The 16,182-nt window shown below is 38.3% G+C and overlaps 1 protein-coding gene across 1 annotated transcript in view; it reads right to left on the reverse strand.

Moving 5' to 3' along the window:
* Positions 1-16,182, reverse strand: part of ST6GAL2 (ST6 beta-galactoside alpha-2,6-sialyltransferase 2) — a 180,267-nt gene that overhangs the window by 113,246 nt on the left and 50,839 nt on the right. The gene's annotated exons all lie outside the window — the stretch shown is intronic.

Here is a 16,182-nt window from a genome sequence, read left to right on the forward strand (position 1 = left end):
AGACATAATAGTCAAACATTGCCAATGCCAAGAAGATGGACAAAGCCAGTGATCATATTTAGGAGTTTTTCTGGAAAATACAATAAGGTTTGGAGGTAAAATTATATAAAAATACCCCAAGGTCCAACAATCATTTCTTGGTTATGCCACCAAGATCCTAGGGCAGTGCGCTGGCTTCAGTGGCATTCTGCCAGTTCCAGGGAAGACAATAAGACCAAGTTCATCCTTCCAATGGACTCATCTCTGCATGTGCTGTTGTTTTCCTCTGGCGCTATGCTCTCACCAGCAGGTTTTGCACACTGAAACATCCCATTGTTCACCACACTGTTGTCTTAGTTTAAAATTGGTAACTAAGCAGATGTTTACACAGGCACCCATTCACTCTTTTCCTCTGGGTTCTGGAATGCAAAGATGCCCTGTAGTATTTTAAAGGTAACTAAAACTTACACTGGGGGAAAATACTGAAAAAAATACTACCACCACCAAAAAAACAATTAGTCCAATATATAAATTCATGCAAATATAGCAAGAATATGACATGTTGGGATATAATTTTAATGAACTACAAAGTGAGTTTTCTGTTATTTTTAAGTAACTGGACAATATTGTTGTTTTTAAGTGTTGACGTTTAAAAGGGAAAAATAAAATTATTCATGAATTGTGAAAGAAAAAAAAAACACACTGCAATTTTGATTGAGTGATGCATTGAAAGTAGAGACATGATTGATAATGTTGGTAAATAATAATCTCCTAGGATAATAAATTGCATAAATAACAGAATATATTTTAAACTCTGAGAAGCCGTATGAAGGGTCATGAGTAGAATACTTATGTGCAGTTTAGCGAAAAGATTACTTAGGCTTTAGAGAGAAAGCAGATGGATAACAAACTGAAAACACTGTTTATCTTATAATAATAACCTTAAGAAACAAGAGAATTGCCTGTCTAGCTTAGTCTAGCCTTTTTATAGCACCTGAGCATGTCTATAATTAAAAGTAGTGAATATTTCATTGCAATTTTCTGGTGCACATACAACCAAATATGCAAAAATCTGCAGCAAGAAATTACCTGCTTTGTTATTCTGCAAGGGAAATATGAGAGAAAAAAATGGAATCTGTACAATAGAAGGAGGAATGGGTATCCAAAAGGATTTTTGTCCTGTTTTTCTAAGGAAACTAGACTTATCTGACTATCCTGCCTGTGTTCTTTTGTGTCTGTCAGCCTGATTTATAATTTAGGAAGGTGTTGACTAATTTTTACTTAATGGGCAGAAAGGTAGAATTATCAAAGCTATTGCCTTCCTACTCATAGTGGAAAGAGAGTATTTGAACTCCCACTGAGCATAACTCTATTACTAGACACAAGAATGCACACCCAAAAGAAATATTATGCATGAAAGCCAGAGGGAACTACCCTTTGCAAGTTATTTTGCTTATAGAGTTTCTGGAAAGTGGAACAGGATTTTTTCTTATTTGAAGTAAAAAGATGGTTCCACCTCAAAATGGAATCCAAACTGGGTGTGTGTTCATTAGTTAGCAAGAAAATGACAGAGAACTTGTTTGGAATTTGATACTTTGTATTTACAATGTCCGAGTTTGTCTTTTAGGATGTCCAGTTCTGGTTTAACAGGAAATCCTGGGGATAAATTGATCATGGAGAAAGGAAGAAAATGGATGCTTCTATATTATGGATGAAAAGAAAAAAAAAATAAATTGTGGAAATGGTGGAAAAAATATGAAAGTGTGACGTGTCTATTTCACAGAGATGCACCTGAAGAGTTTACAGCAAAGCCAATCACACTTAATGAGGCACCAGTCCATGCAATAAAAATGGACAGCAGTGGAATTTAGGAACTTGAATTATTTTACTCCAGTGTTTTATAATATTCTTATGCCTACTCTTTCATTCTCTACGAAGAGAAAAGTAACACTGATCCTGAGACCCAACTGCAAACTTTTTTTAGCAAGTGACAAGTTTTAAAGGAAAAAAAATATATAAAAAACAACAAACAAAACAAAACAAACAAAACCTACACCCACTGCTTGGGGTTTTGCTGTCAGAAAGGAACTTTCCTTTGCAAACTTCCTGTGTCTTTCCTACCCCACACTAATGAGAAGTGTGCTTTGACAAGTTCAGAATTCAGACGAAGATAAGGTGGATGCCAGATGACAGAATAACAGAAGCAGAGCAGCGTGAAAGCAAAATTGACTGGTGCCCACTAACAGAGGAGAAAGACTTCCCCACCACAGCTCAATCGATATGTGCCACTCCTCAACAGCAGGTCTTCTGACTTTCAAAATTTGTCACAGCTTCAGAATAAAAAGGGCATCTAGTGCAGAGGGAGCTGTAACTGAGGTACACATGGAAGTTTCATAGAGAGGGACTTCTCCAAAGCTGTTAAGGATAGGGTTAAATTTCCTATGGCGATTGTAGTGGACGCAAATGACAATGCAGATGAATTATAAATCTTTTCAAAGTCACTATCAAATAAAGGGGAAATGACTGATTCAGTTTTGTAAATCAAAGTTGAGCTTCATTGCTTTTCTTACCCTCAGGAGCTCATTAGTTGCTATGGAGAGTTTCTACACAAACACAATGTTGTACGTATAGGAAGTGAGCATCTCACTGACAGAATTGTCTAGGAGAATACAAACATGCATTTCACAGGAGGTCAGAAACAAAAAAAAAAAAGTTAATTTAGGTGAATAATGACTCTTTGATAAATATGTAGTGAAGCTTTAAAAAGTTAGAGTATAAGATTTATTCAGAAATGACTGTTGCAGATAATAGATTTGGCTTGCAAGGTTAGGCTGCCATTCAAATAACCTTTTTTTCATTTATCACAGCTACATTAAAGCAACTTATCACACAAATAAAACTAATGAAAAATAAATACATCAACTCTAGTAAAATGTTAATTACTACTTTGTGCCTAACACCAGAACAACATAATTACCCATTTTTCAAGATGAAGACATGATTTTTATGAATCATCAAAAATCACATCCTTAGCTTAGAAAAAAAACAAACCACCCAAGCATAGAATTATCCAGGGTCTTTCTTTACCTTCTTTTCCCACAGTACTCTCTCAGATTTCTGATTAATGTGAACCAAATTGTTATTGTTATTAATTTTTTTCAGCCTTTCCTGGAAAGTGAGTGTTCCCCTGTATGGGACATTCTATTCCAATCTCCTTACAGTAAAACCTGTGGATAATTCAGGTCTGCAATATCAACAGAACAATCACACTTGTAAGTAAAGGATTGTTCATGGGTTAGCAGATAAATCGCATAGTGACAGGAGCTCATCATGGAATTTTAACACTTTTCATAGTCACTAATATGAGGGACAGATTAGTTGTAAGGGTTTCACAAGTAACCAATATCCTCATCTAAAAATGGAAGCAGATGATGTTCACAGTGATAACTGAGGAACTGTTTAGTTCAAAATGCTCAGAATAAAGACAATAAAGGTTTTCTTCTTAGTTAGAAGGATATAGCAATCAATTATGTGGACTTTCTGAAGATTGTCTACAGATAGCACAGGAAGAAATGCAGAAACAAGATGGTACAGATGGTACACAATTCACGCCTAGATCACCGAATCACAGAATAACAGAATGTCTGAGGTTGGAAGGGACCTCTGAAGATCATCTAGTCCAAACCACTGCCAAGCAGGATCACCTAGAGCACGTTGTGCAGGATGGCATCCAGGCGGGTTCTGAATATCTCCAGAGAAGGAGACTCCTCAACCTCTCTGGGCAACCTGTGCCAGTGCTCTGTCACCCTCACAGTAAAGGAGTGCTCCCTCATATTCAATCAGAACCTCCTGTGCTTCAGTTTGTGCCCGTTCACTCTTGTCCTGTCTCTAGGCACAACTGAAAAGAGACTGGTTCCATCCTCTTGACACCCTCCCCTCAGATATTAATACACATTCATGAGGTCTCCCATCAGTCTTCTTTCTTCCAGGCTAAACAGGCTCAGCTCTCTCAGCCTGTCCTCCTACGACAGGTGCTCCAGTCCTCTCATCATCTCTTCTGGACTTGCTCCAGTAGCTCCATGTCCCTCTTGTACTGGGGATCCCAGAGCTGGACACACTCCTCCAGGTGTGGCCTCACCAGGGCTGAGTAGAGGGGAGGATCACCTCCCTTGAACTACTGGCAATGCTCTTTGCTCTTCCTGCACACCAGGATACCGTTGGCCTTCTTGGCTCAACCTACTTTCCACCAGGACTCCCAGGTCCTTTTCTGCATAGCTGCTTTCCAGTAGGTCAGCCCCCAGCCTGTACTGGTGTTTGGGGTTGTTCCTCTGTAGGCATAGGACCCTGCACCTGCCTTTGTTGAATTAATGTTTAGTCCCTCCACTCAAAATCAAATTGTCAAAAGGACATTACATTTATTCTTTTTGTTTATTTTTTTTCCATGACTTTGTATCTAGACATAGCCTGAACAACTCTGCAAAGATTATCTTTCTCCATCAGTCAGCCTGCTAGGCAATATTATAACCAAAATATTGCATAAACTGGAACTAATTGACATGCTCACTTTTTTTCATACTAGGCATCTTGTGGCTATTTTCAAATTTGTGCAAGCATTGGCCCGAACCTTCTCAGTTTAGCTTTGCAATTCAAATTCAGCAAATATGACTTCCTGAATAAGGCATGAGATCATAACTAGTATTGATGAGATGGCCCTGTTTTTTCTATGCATCCATACCCACAAGTAATTGCTGCTGAATCACAACTTTACAATTTAGTTTATCCAGCAGTATTTTGAATGTTCATATTTTCTCAGGATCTCACCTACTTTTTGTGGTGAAATAGCCAACAATTTAGGATAATAGTGACAATGGGTGACTTTGAGACTGGAAGAATGGCCACACTTGTTAAACAAAAGGTCTCTTTACCTCATTGTTTCAACAATGTTCAGTGGATGCTTAGAAATGATATAAAAGTACATATAAGCTGATCCTTCTCTCTGTTTGCCCTTCAAACTGCCATGACCTGGAGGTGATGATATTTGTAGAGACACAGAGTAATTTGAATAACTCAAGGCTAGAGACAAGTCTGAAGAATTTCAGAAGGACCTTGAGAAAGGAGGTGCTGAGGGACTGTGATGACAAATGAAATTCTGCTCTTCTCAAATGCCAGGTAATGAGTGCTAAAGGAGATCACTTGACACTTGAACCACCTAGACATGCTTCTGGATTATGTATTAGGTATAATGCATAGATAACAGACCTGGACACCATCATGGAATATCTAGTAAAAACTCAAAAGGTTTACCTTGTCAAAAAAAGAAATCCAAGTGTCAGGGTGTGAATAAATGGGGAAACAGACACAAATCCATTAAGCTCTCTTTTGCTATCATTTTAATTTAAATAAGTAACCAATATAATCCTTTCTTCCTTTGGGCATGCATTGGCTGTGGAGTGACAGAGAGTATTATGAAGGTGCTCTCTTTCATAAAGATCTTTTCCAGGGTTTCCTCCATATCTTTCTGAAACATCTGCTACTATTCACTGATAGGTGAACAGACCTATGGAAACTAGAGGTAAAGCTTATTTGATTTAGCAGAATAATATAAATCAGCTCTATTGAGTATAACTCAGTAAAGTCATCTGACTTTTGAGTTTATTGGGATTTCTGAAATCCATCAATTCCTTATACTGCCATGCTTGTTTCAAAAACTTTTTTATAGTAGCAACTTTAAATTTATTCTGTAGTGAAATCCAATAAAGTCATAATGATGTCAATGTGTTTGAGAGGGTCCATAATGAAGTTCTAAAGCACTTTAAAATTGTTCAGATACCACGTATTTTTAAAAGATAAGTGAAAGAGAAAAGAGGATGGATGAAATTAATGTGAAATGAAAGGGGATTTTTTTTCTGATACACCTGCCAAAATAATGTAACTGTTTCAGTACTATCAAATATTCCTTTAAAACATAAAAACATAACAACACTGAATTATCTGTCTTGTTGGCCTCATTACTCCATGACATATTTCTCCAAATATAATTTGTACTGTAGACAGTACTTTGAAACACAACAGCATTTGCAGTGTTATTAAAGAAGTTATTTTCAACAAAACTTTGTAATTTATTAAACCACAACTTTTATTTGCAGGAATGATGATATAATTACTTATCTGAAACTTTGTTGTTTGTACCTTTCTCCTTTCTATGTGTGGGGGGGGTGGGGAGGCAGAGGTGATTTTTGAACTATGGCATCAAAACAGGAGCAAAATATATCACACACACAAAAAGCTAACAATAAAACAACGTAATAAGGACTGCATCATCAGGCTGTTTTGCACTCTAGATCCTTGTCAGATCTGCCTACATCTCTTAACTTTTACTGATGCAGTACATACCAATGCTGGAAAATTATTACTGAGATTGTACTGCAGGCACTCCCAGTTATTTGAGCAGTGTGTCATCCATCACTGTGACTACTTGTTTAAAACTTCTGACATTTACATCATTATCGGGAGGGTGTGGGGGGGATTTTGTTGTTGTTTTTAGAAATTTTTTGTTTGTGTGTTTATTTCTTTGTTTGTTTCTGGCACCTCATTAACCCAATTTAGGGATTCTCATACCTCTACTGCTGCTGCAAACCTGAATTCACAAATGCTTCACACAAGAGATGATTAGGGATTCTCTTTGAGTTTGTCCCAACTTAACTGTCTAATATGACTAAAAAGAAAGATAAAAAAAGGATTTCAAGTCCTCAAAAATGAATTAAAAAGGATATGAATATCTGCAGTTGTGATCAGGGCCTTGGTTAGTTCCAGACAGTGTATGTGTACCAGCATAATGTAAATAGTTCAGTTTTTCTAGGATGGACGCAAGTACAATGATATAAGCATTGTCTTACATCAGAGCAAATATTTCCATGTGGAAAAAAAGCAGAAAAATAAACTAATAAGAGATAACATTAATACCAGTACAGCAATCTGTACAAAGAGTTTATTCTGTCCAAAACAAACAAACAAACAAAGATCTTTTCCTGTCAGTGTTAAATATCTATAAAACTGAAAGGTATAATAAAATTAAGTCAATTAAGTCATATTTGAATTTACTGAAACTGACACACTCCATAATTTTAGAGGGATAGTGATTTTACTTTTAGTCCTCTGACCAACCCGAAGACACTTTAACATTGACATTTCCCCAGTGCTACACTCTATGGCTCCAGTGTTTCTCCTCCACTCAAGGGAGCAGCTGAATTCAAAAGAAAATCCAGAACACTTTCCAGCCAGGCTCACACCAGCCATACCTCTAACATTGCCAGCACTGGTGTGACTGGTACTACCAACTGCACAGTGTGGGATCCAGGGAATGCTTTTGAAACCTCTGCTACCACAGAAACAAATGTCTGTGCAGTTTTAGTAGTAGCTGGTCAGGAGTTGTTCTAGGTTTAGTTAAAAGTCTACTACATAACTTTGGTGTTAGCTAGTTACCGTTTGTTTTCCATGCCCCTCAGCCCATAGTGTGCTAGTGGAGACTGACTGAAAATCAGGATTAAGCCACATGAAGCTACAAAGACCCCCAGTAAATCTGTATCCAGGTTTGCACACAGACATTGAAATGGCCTCTGTGAGTGGTCCAAACCGCACTACATTGCTAACCTTGTGCTTGCTGACTTGCACTCACTTGCAGTCGGCTCCATGTCCAGATGTAAGTACATTGTTTCTTCAGTATGTCTGGCTACTATCCAGCCACTAAATGTGTGACACAAGCTTTCTGTTTGCTTACTGGAAAGGGATTGCAACCTCTCCTCAGTTCTGCTTGTGTCCTCCCAGTAGCCTTGAAATGGACACGATAAGCTCCATCCCTGATGCGTGGTGCTGATACCTGCTGGATGAAATTCAACACTCTTTCACTTCCAGCAGGTGAATGTTTGCTATTCACATCCTTTATTTCCACTGCCTGGCACCAAGCTCTTGTGCCATTATTTCAGGGTTGCTTACCTTTGGTTTAAGTAGCTTTTCAGAAGGTAATTGTAAAGATGTTTTTTTTCTTTTTTCATTCTTTTTCTGACTTCTGAAACAGATTAGCTCAGAAAAATGATGTAAGGTGTATTGTTAGACTCCCTTACTACGGATTCAAGTATTTCGGATGTGCACTACTTCATTCGGACTGTGCCGTCCGTGCCCTGAGGGCAATCAGGAATTAAACATGGCATCACTGGCTTGCTGGCATGTTTTCCCTGAACATACTGTAGATTTCACACTTGGGTACCTTATCTCCAGCAGCGTTGTTTGTGCCTGGCCAGAGTTCTTTCAGCAGTGCTGGGTATTGGGAGTTCTGCTCTATTCAAGATCCCATGTGGATTCTGTACCACATTACTGACCTTTTATGATATGCTATTGTGACAATCTTTCTTTCTAATAAAAAAATCCCATCACACGGAGCTATTTCATGTCCATAATCCCAAAGCCTTTTGTATACTTAGTGGTGCTCAGGCTATTCTTTTGTTAGCCTCAGTCTAAGATATCTCTCTCCTGCTGCTGTGAAGTTGGCTCATTTTACATTCTTATAAAACTTGCCAAATTTTGTATCAGTAATAGGTAGCACTTAAATCACATTTACTTCAAACTCTTCTTCCTGCAGCTTCTTGCTTTCACTGTTTATCAGTACTCTTGAAAGAATGTCTATTATAAGAAGCTCTTTATTGGGACAGTATTTCAGCCTAATGAGGATTTTTGCAATTTCATGATCATTTTTGGAAGTCTAGGTGGTGCTTTGCACAAAGATTTCTGTAATATGTCTTCTGGAGGTTTATGGCCTGCTTCTTGCTCTAGCCTATGTCTCTCTATAAACACATTTATGAAACAATTGTTGGCATCTATTTTCCAGTTTGAAAATTGCACTTTCGTATTACAGCTGGTGTTTCAGAAGAAAACAGCCATGCAGAAGGGCAGGATGTGTTTTCTACAGACTGAGTTCTTTTTTTTTTTTTGGCTCCAGCAACATGGGAAGGACCAGTTGCCACTGCCCTCAGCAGGTTGTCTCACATCCTGGCTCATTTCTGCAGACTTCTCTGTCTTACTCAGATTCCATGTCATTTCTGTAGGACTTTTTGCAAGGTCTAGCCTTTACAAAGTTTCATATTCTCAAGGTGGGAGCATTTTTTACAGCTTAACTCATCATAAAGCTGTTGCATTTTTCATTTACCAAAAAGCTCTAAAGAAAGTCTTTGAGCTCAAGTCTCCATAATCATCCTTGTGATGATTATGTAAGTGCTAATCCATAGCACTTACCCCCTCCTCAAACTCAATCTGTTCATGTGATTCCCTTTTGCTCTCTCAGGGAGACAAGCAGAGCTTGCTGCAGGAAGGGCTTCTGCAGAGGTTTGACATGAAGGCCACAAGTAGTCCAGGACTAACCTTACTGTTATTCCTTGGGACTGGGATTGCTGTGTAAAGCTCAGCCCCTTCCCTTGTGAATGGGAAAGGTCTGGAAAGCTCCTGCACACTGCAAATTGCTTAAGAAAACCAGAAGCTCCTCCTGGGCTTCCCCCGTATTCCCAACACTCTGTGCAGCCCAGCCCATGCTGCAAAGGCCACTGGAGTCCCTCCAGCAAGTGCACACTACCTGCACCCATTTCCCACAGAGTCATTCTGCTGGCTTAGTCTCCAAGCAGTTTACAAGCTGTGTCTCTCCGCGTGCCAGATTGCAGCCCGTGGCACCTTTAATACATGTGTGATAATTAGAAGCTGATACTGCAGCTAATACCCACAAATCCATGTAGGAACTAAAAAAGCTAACATTAATATACATTAGCTGCAACCTTTATACCTCACATTCCCTTGACAGGGTTTTAAATGTCTGTGCCTGTAACTCCTGCGGTGCCACCTTCCGCAAGGATGTTGTGTGTGATTTGGTGGTGTGCAGTTTATGCAAAGAGCTGCAAAGGAAAGATGATTTGTTTGCAGAATGCACTGAGATACAACGGATAGACATGAAGAAATGTGTTAGATTTTCAGTGTCAGGTAGTAAGCTGGTTTGGGTGCTTCTCAGCTCATATTTTTTAAGACTACTTAACACACTTTCAGAGCATGAATCTGAGGAGAAACATCTTCACACAATAAATTGACTTGCTTATCAAATTTTTATCAAACTGCACATTTAACATTTATTACTTTTCTCTGCTTAATTGACTTGAACCTTGAATATAGTTTGCTTCTGCACAAGAATTACAAAATACCTGTATTTTATTAGACTAGAAGCAAACACTTTAAATCCAAGAAATGTAAAAAGAACATTGCAAATGCCCTAATGCAGACAACAGTAATTCAAGACAGCTGCTTTAGTCATAAGAACAAAATTGATCCCCCCCCCTCTGAGTTCAATGACAGTGAAAATAAAGCTTTCAATATTAAAATAAAAAACTTGCAGTTCACACAACATTAGGCACATTCAGGGTAAATTTCATTTGCACAGCTACTCCTTGTTGTCACAAACCAGTGTGAAACCTGTCCATCGTATTAATAATCAAAGGAAATGCAGATAAGTTCAGAGCAATTTAGGCTTGAAAGTTTCTTGCAGCAGCAAAGCCTCTGTGAGTCAGCCAGATGTTCCAGAATGAATTATTCAGAGAAGGATTTCCAAGTTAATTCTGTGAAATTAGTTTTTCATATTTTCTATGAAACAAAAAAGGTGTTGAGCTTGTGAAGGCAAAAAGAAACCATTCGATGTTTCTATTCTTGGTACGTATAGGAAATTAAGTCTGTCTCTTCGGTTCAAAACTTATAGATAGGTAGGCTAGTGTTATGGTTTATTAATGTGCCTCCAACAAGCTGAAAGCCACAGCAAAGGTTTTAAAATGTTGGCAATCCCAAAGAAATGCAACACAACCACTGTGATTCAAATGTCCAGTAAAAGGTAACCTAGTCCTTCAAGAACAGCAGTTACAGTACATTTAAAGAAACCTAATCCCCCTCTGCTACCCATACAGATTTAAGAGCAGAGACTCAGTTTGATGACAGGGCTTTTTTCATCCATATTTTGAATTTTTTATGCAATCTCTAATGCTGAGTGGGATTGTGGATTAAAAGTCCACAATGATCGATGGATTCCTTGACATATAAAGTAAGATTTTGGCTTTCACTAGGCTGGTTTGCCTTGAAAATGGGTTAACTATTTCAGAGTCTTGTGCCCCTGATAAATTTCCTGCTCCTTCAAAGCTCTAGGATTATTGTCCTTGATGCAGAAAATGCTTTCTTTCAAGGAAAATTGCAGACATTACCTGATGTAAAGTATGTAGGAAATGATGTATGTTTGCAATTTTAAAATGTTTAATTGTTCCCACCACATACTTTACAACAAATCCAGCATTAGAACCCACTGAGAACAAATTATTGACTATTAAAATGTCAACTAAACAAATTACTGGAATAAAATATGGTAATTTGAAAAAAGTCACGGATAATAGATTCACCTTTAATGAACAGAAGAAATGCCCAAAATTTGTGGCATAAAAAGAAAGAGAGAGAGAGAGAGAGAGAGAGAGAGAAAAAGTAGCGTTACTGAAAATAATATTTTTTAAAAGGTTTTTTGTTTAGTTTATTTTTGTTTGTTTGTTTGTCTATTTAATAGAGCAATATACATCAGATCTTCTAAAATCCAAGAGAAATGAAACAGCAGTGAAAAATATAGAAAGCATTAACTAGCAGGATTGCACTTTGCAGCCATCATGCAACTGAAGAATAAGCTAGACAGGCAAAGAGACCTGCACTGTGAGAGCTCAGGATCCTTTAACAACCTTGCAATGACAACCATGAGCAGCTTTTTCACTCATACAGGCTTTAGGATGCCAGAAAACAAAAGGAAAGTGGTAGATAGGTTGCCAGGACAGACAGTCACATTGCATAATCAGTCAGTTCTGGAGGTGGGATGGACTGAAACACTGAAAACTCATGAGTTTTCTGTTTTACAAAAGACAGAAAAATTTCACGTAAATTGTAGTCCAAGTAAGTAGTACTTGTATAATAAAGCATAGAGCATATTATCAACTCTGTTTTCTTTCATGGTATTCTTATATACAGTACAACTTTCTGAGTTCATCTGCAAAGCTTCTACCCACTCCACAGTCCAATACTTCTTGCAGCCCTAACTCTGCTGGTTCCCCTAAATCTAGATGGCTTTTACTTAAGAACAAGTCCTCATTCTTTTATTTTGTCTTTTCTTAGTCTTTGGCTGACCTTGATGCAAGCACTTCTCCAGGACAAAACCCTGCATCACAATTGCTTGCCACATGGACTTTGCTACAGAAGCAATAACAAAGACCTGGAGAATGTCCCATGAAAATAAAGAGGAGGAGGAGCATCCCAGTAACCCGGGCAACAAACTAGAAAAGAAGTGCTAGCTAACCAGAAGCCTGAAGGCTGATGGAGCTCACTTTGTCTCTCAGGACGATAAAGATTCCAAGATCAAGGTCCCAGAGGTTTCCTATTCTGGATTGTGCCACAGAGAAGACAAAATGGGAAGTGTGCTGAACCTGACTGGGGACGGGTTGCTGAACTGCATCAGCAACTGTTCATTCCTTCCTGTATTTCACCACCTAGTGCTTCTTCTGTGTTTTGAATTACTAATGTGTGTACTTTAGGCCAGCGTAAATTGCTATGGTCAAATTGGATTTAAATTGGAGTTATGCTGATTTGCTGATGCCATCAGCTTTATTATTCCACTGTGTCTTCTTTCAGATCCATAATAAAACTTTAAGATGGACTCTTAAGATTTTCCAGAAGAAACAGAGCAGTTAGACAACAGCAAAGGTAACTATATATTTTTTCATTAGAATAAATTTTGTTTGTTATCTTAACGAGTCTAGGCTAACTCACTGATGGGATTTATGATGGGTCTTACTTCCCTACAAACAGCAGGTGCACAAAAAAAAAAAATAAAAAAAAAAGAAAGAAACATGAAAGGAAAAACATTTTCACCCTCTCAAAGGTAGAGAGAAGCTCTTAATTCCCTAGGCAAAGTCCCTTCCCACACAATCCCTTCAGATCAATAGCAAAAAAGGAATAGGATGATGCCTATTTTGCTAATTGTTAAAATGTTAGACATGAGAAAATCTGTTCTTCTTCCTGATCCTGTCCCCTGAGATGTGCCATGGTATTAAAACATTAAAAATGAATTAATATGCCAATTGTATCCTGGGCTACATAAAAAGAGGGGTAGATTTTCAAGGGTTAAGGGAGGTGATTCTCACCCTCTACTCTGTTCTCGTGAGATCCCACTGGGAGTACTGTGTACAGTTCTGGGGCCCCCAGTATAAGAAGGACACGGACATGTTGGAGCGGGTCCAGAGGAGCACCACAAGGATGATCAGAGGGTAGAAGCACTTCTCCTACAAAGACAGGCTGAGGGAGTTGGGGTTGTTCAGCCTGGAGAAGAGAAGGCTCAAAGGAGACTTTATAGCGGCCTTCCAGTGCCTAAAGGGGGACTACAGGAAAGCTGGGGAGGGACTGCTTGGCAGGGAGTGTAGTGTTAGGAAAAAGGTCAATAACTTTAAACTAAAAGAGGATATATTTAGATTAGATATATGGAAAAATTTCATCATTTGTAGGTGGTGAGGCACTGGCACATGTTGCCCAGAGAAGCTGTGGCTGCCCCATCCTTGGAATTGTTCAAGGTCAGGTTGGACAGGGCTTTCAACAACCTGCTCTGGTGGGGGATGTTCCTGCTCATGGCAGGAGGATTGGAACTAGATGGTCTTTAAGGTCCCTTCCAATCCAAACCATTCTATGTTTCTACAAATCTAATGGATTATGCTGTTGTTATACTATCTCTTTAAAAGAAATAGCTAGAAATCAATAACTAAAATGTATACAGCTATAGCAAGGCCCATATAAAGGCCCAGTACTTGCTTTCCCAACAAACTGGGATTATTCTTCTACAGGTGTCCCTTAAACATCACCGTAAGCATTAACAGCTTATTGATCATGTGGATGTTTCACACTTAATCTCTCTAATGCTGTTTTAATAATGCCTAAAGTCTAGTGTCTAAAGTATAACATCTAATTATCTAAGCCATCTGATAGTCTCAAACCAGTTCTTTGTCAGCATTCCCTGAGTAAATATACCTTTCTCTTAGCCTTTTATCTGTCACAAAAGACTGGGTCATACATATATATGTATATAAATCTTTCATGACAGAAGAAAACACTACCATGCTTTCTCTTACTGAAGGGTATCAGGAGCCTTTTGATTAAATTCAGAGAGAACAGGGTTGTACCCAGAATTGCACATTATCCATTCTTTTACTTGATGAGCTATGGTGACCTTACATTGTTTATGTATTGCTATATGCTGGATTGCACTAGATACTGGATAATAACAAACTATATTTGTTAGTTATTTTCATTCAAAAGGATGAATTCATTAGTTTCTGGTGCTGATTCAGATTCATAACTGTTATTTATAATTAATGGCTAATGAAGGCTATTAGTGCCTAGCTGGCATTTCTCCCTGCTCTGCTAAATGCTAACAAGTTCTAGCACAGGAAAAGGGACTTGTCTTAGACAGAAATTGACTCATTTTAACAAATAGGTCTAAGCAGTGCAATTAGCCTTCCAGAGCACAAGATCTTTTCTGTTACAAGCACTGATAACTACTTCACAGAAAGTAAAACTGAGAATATAAAGAAAGCTTTTTATGTGGTTGTTGTTGCTGCTGTTTCCCAGCTGTTTGCAAATACAGTCTCACTGTAACAAATGGCATAAATGAATTAATTTCAGTAGGGGCCTGGTAGCTTCATTTTTGTTTTCACCTTTATATTTACCTTGTGACCCTCTGCAGAAGAAAAAGGCCTTTTTGCCATTACCCCTGAAACAGAATGTCCTCTTTTTTCCAAATATGTAACTAGAAGTCATGTCTAGACTTTACCAAACAGTCACTTTATGATACTTGCTCTTGCCTTGATAGAGAAGACCAGAGGGCAGAGAGGTGTGATCAGACAGACATGAGTGCAAGATGGAAACTACTCACACAGAGGGGAACCTGTAGATCCTGCAGCAATGCTCAACATGTCCTCCAGACCTTAGGGACCCTCAGCACAATGGAACAGGAAGTGAGAAAGCCTAAATACCTTTTTTTATTATTTTTTTATTATTTTTTTATTTCCATAGCAAACATGGCTCCATTTAATGTTTCCTCACTTTTTTATGGGATCATTTTAAAAAAGGGGTCAAGAACAGGCACATGCTAAAGAGTCCAGTGAGGAACTAGAACCAGAACAGACAGAGAAAGTTGAAAAGACAGTATGGTATGAGACAATCTTGGGCATGTGCTGTGAATTTGGCATCTCATGGTCTCTATTGTAGAGAAGCACTTATTAATTATTCATGGATTTTCAAACTGAAGAATAATTGGAAGAATCTATTCAGTCTGATACTTTACAAAAGCTCATTTCAAGTGAAACAAGGGATTTATGTAATAAATGCTATATGCTGGATTGCACTAGATACTGGATAATGCTTTAAACTGGGATATCAACATGCGTAAAAACACTCAGGGAAATCTCAAAGCAAAAATGACTACAACAAACCTGAAGCATGCTGTCTTCAGGCAGTTGTAAATGACCAGCAACAGGCAGTTTCCCAAACCAGTGGGAAATGGCAGTGCTTATTTATTACTCTATATATGTACTTGGCATTTGTATTTTAAAATTACATCTTTCTAGCTCTTCAAATCATGAGTGTCCTCACGGGCTTAGCTCTTCAGTCACTGCGTAGCTCAAGTGTGTACAGAACCTTAGCAAACCTCATCCCAGTGTTTGGTGTTTTTTGATGCCTTTCTCAACTTTATTATTCATAACAGTTCACCAATACACTCACTGATTATAGCCTAACTTTGAGGGCAGTATGTATTTTTTGTTATCCACTCTTTCTCGCCCAGTATCCTCAGATTTTATTCTGTTTACCATCATGCCTGGATAATTCTGTTACAAGGTCTTCAACTCAACAATTAATTAAAGGTTGAAATAGAAAGGCTATCAGCAAAGGAAAAAGAAGAACCTCAAGGACTGAGTGATGGGCTGTGTATTCCTTGTAAACACAAAAGACACTTCACTGAGTATAATGCACTCAGCTGATGATCAGTGATGTTCAGCTGAATACTATTAGCTGTAACTGACAGCACATCTTGGATGTATGGATAGATCAAGTAGATCA

This window comes from Anas platyrhynchos, chromosome 1 (genome assembly GCF_047663525.1).
Source record: "Anas platyrhynchos isolate ZD024472 breed Pekin duck chromosome 1, IASCAAS_PekinDuck_T2T, whole genome shotgun sequence".
NCBI classification, from domain to species: Eukaryota; Metazoa; Chordata; class Aves; order Anseriformes; family Anatidae; genus Anas; species Anas platyrhynchos.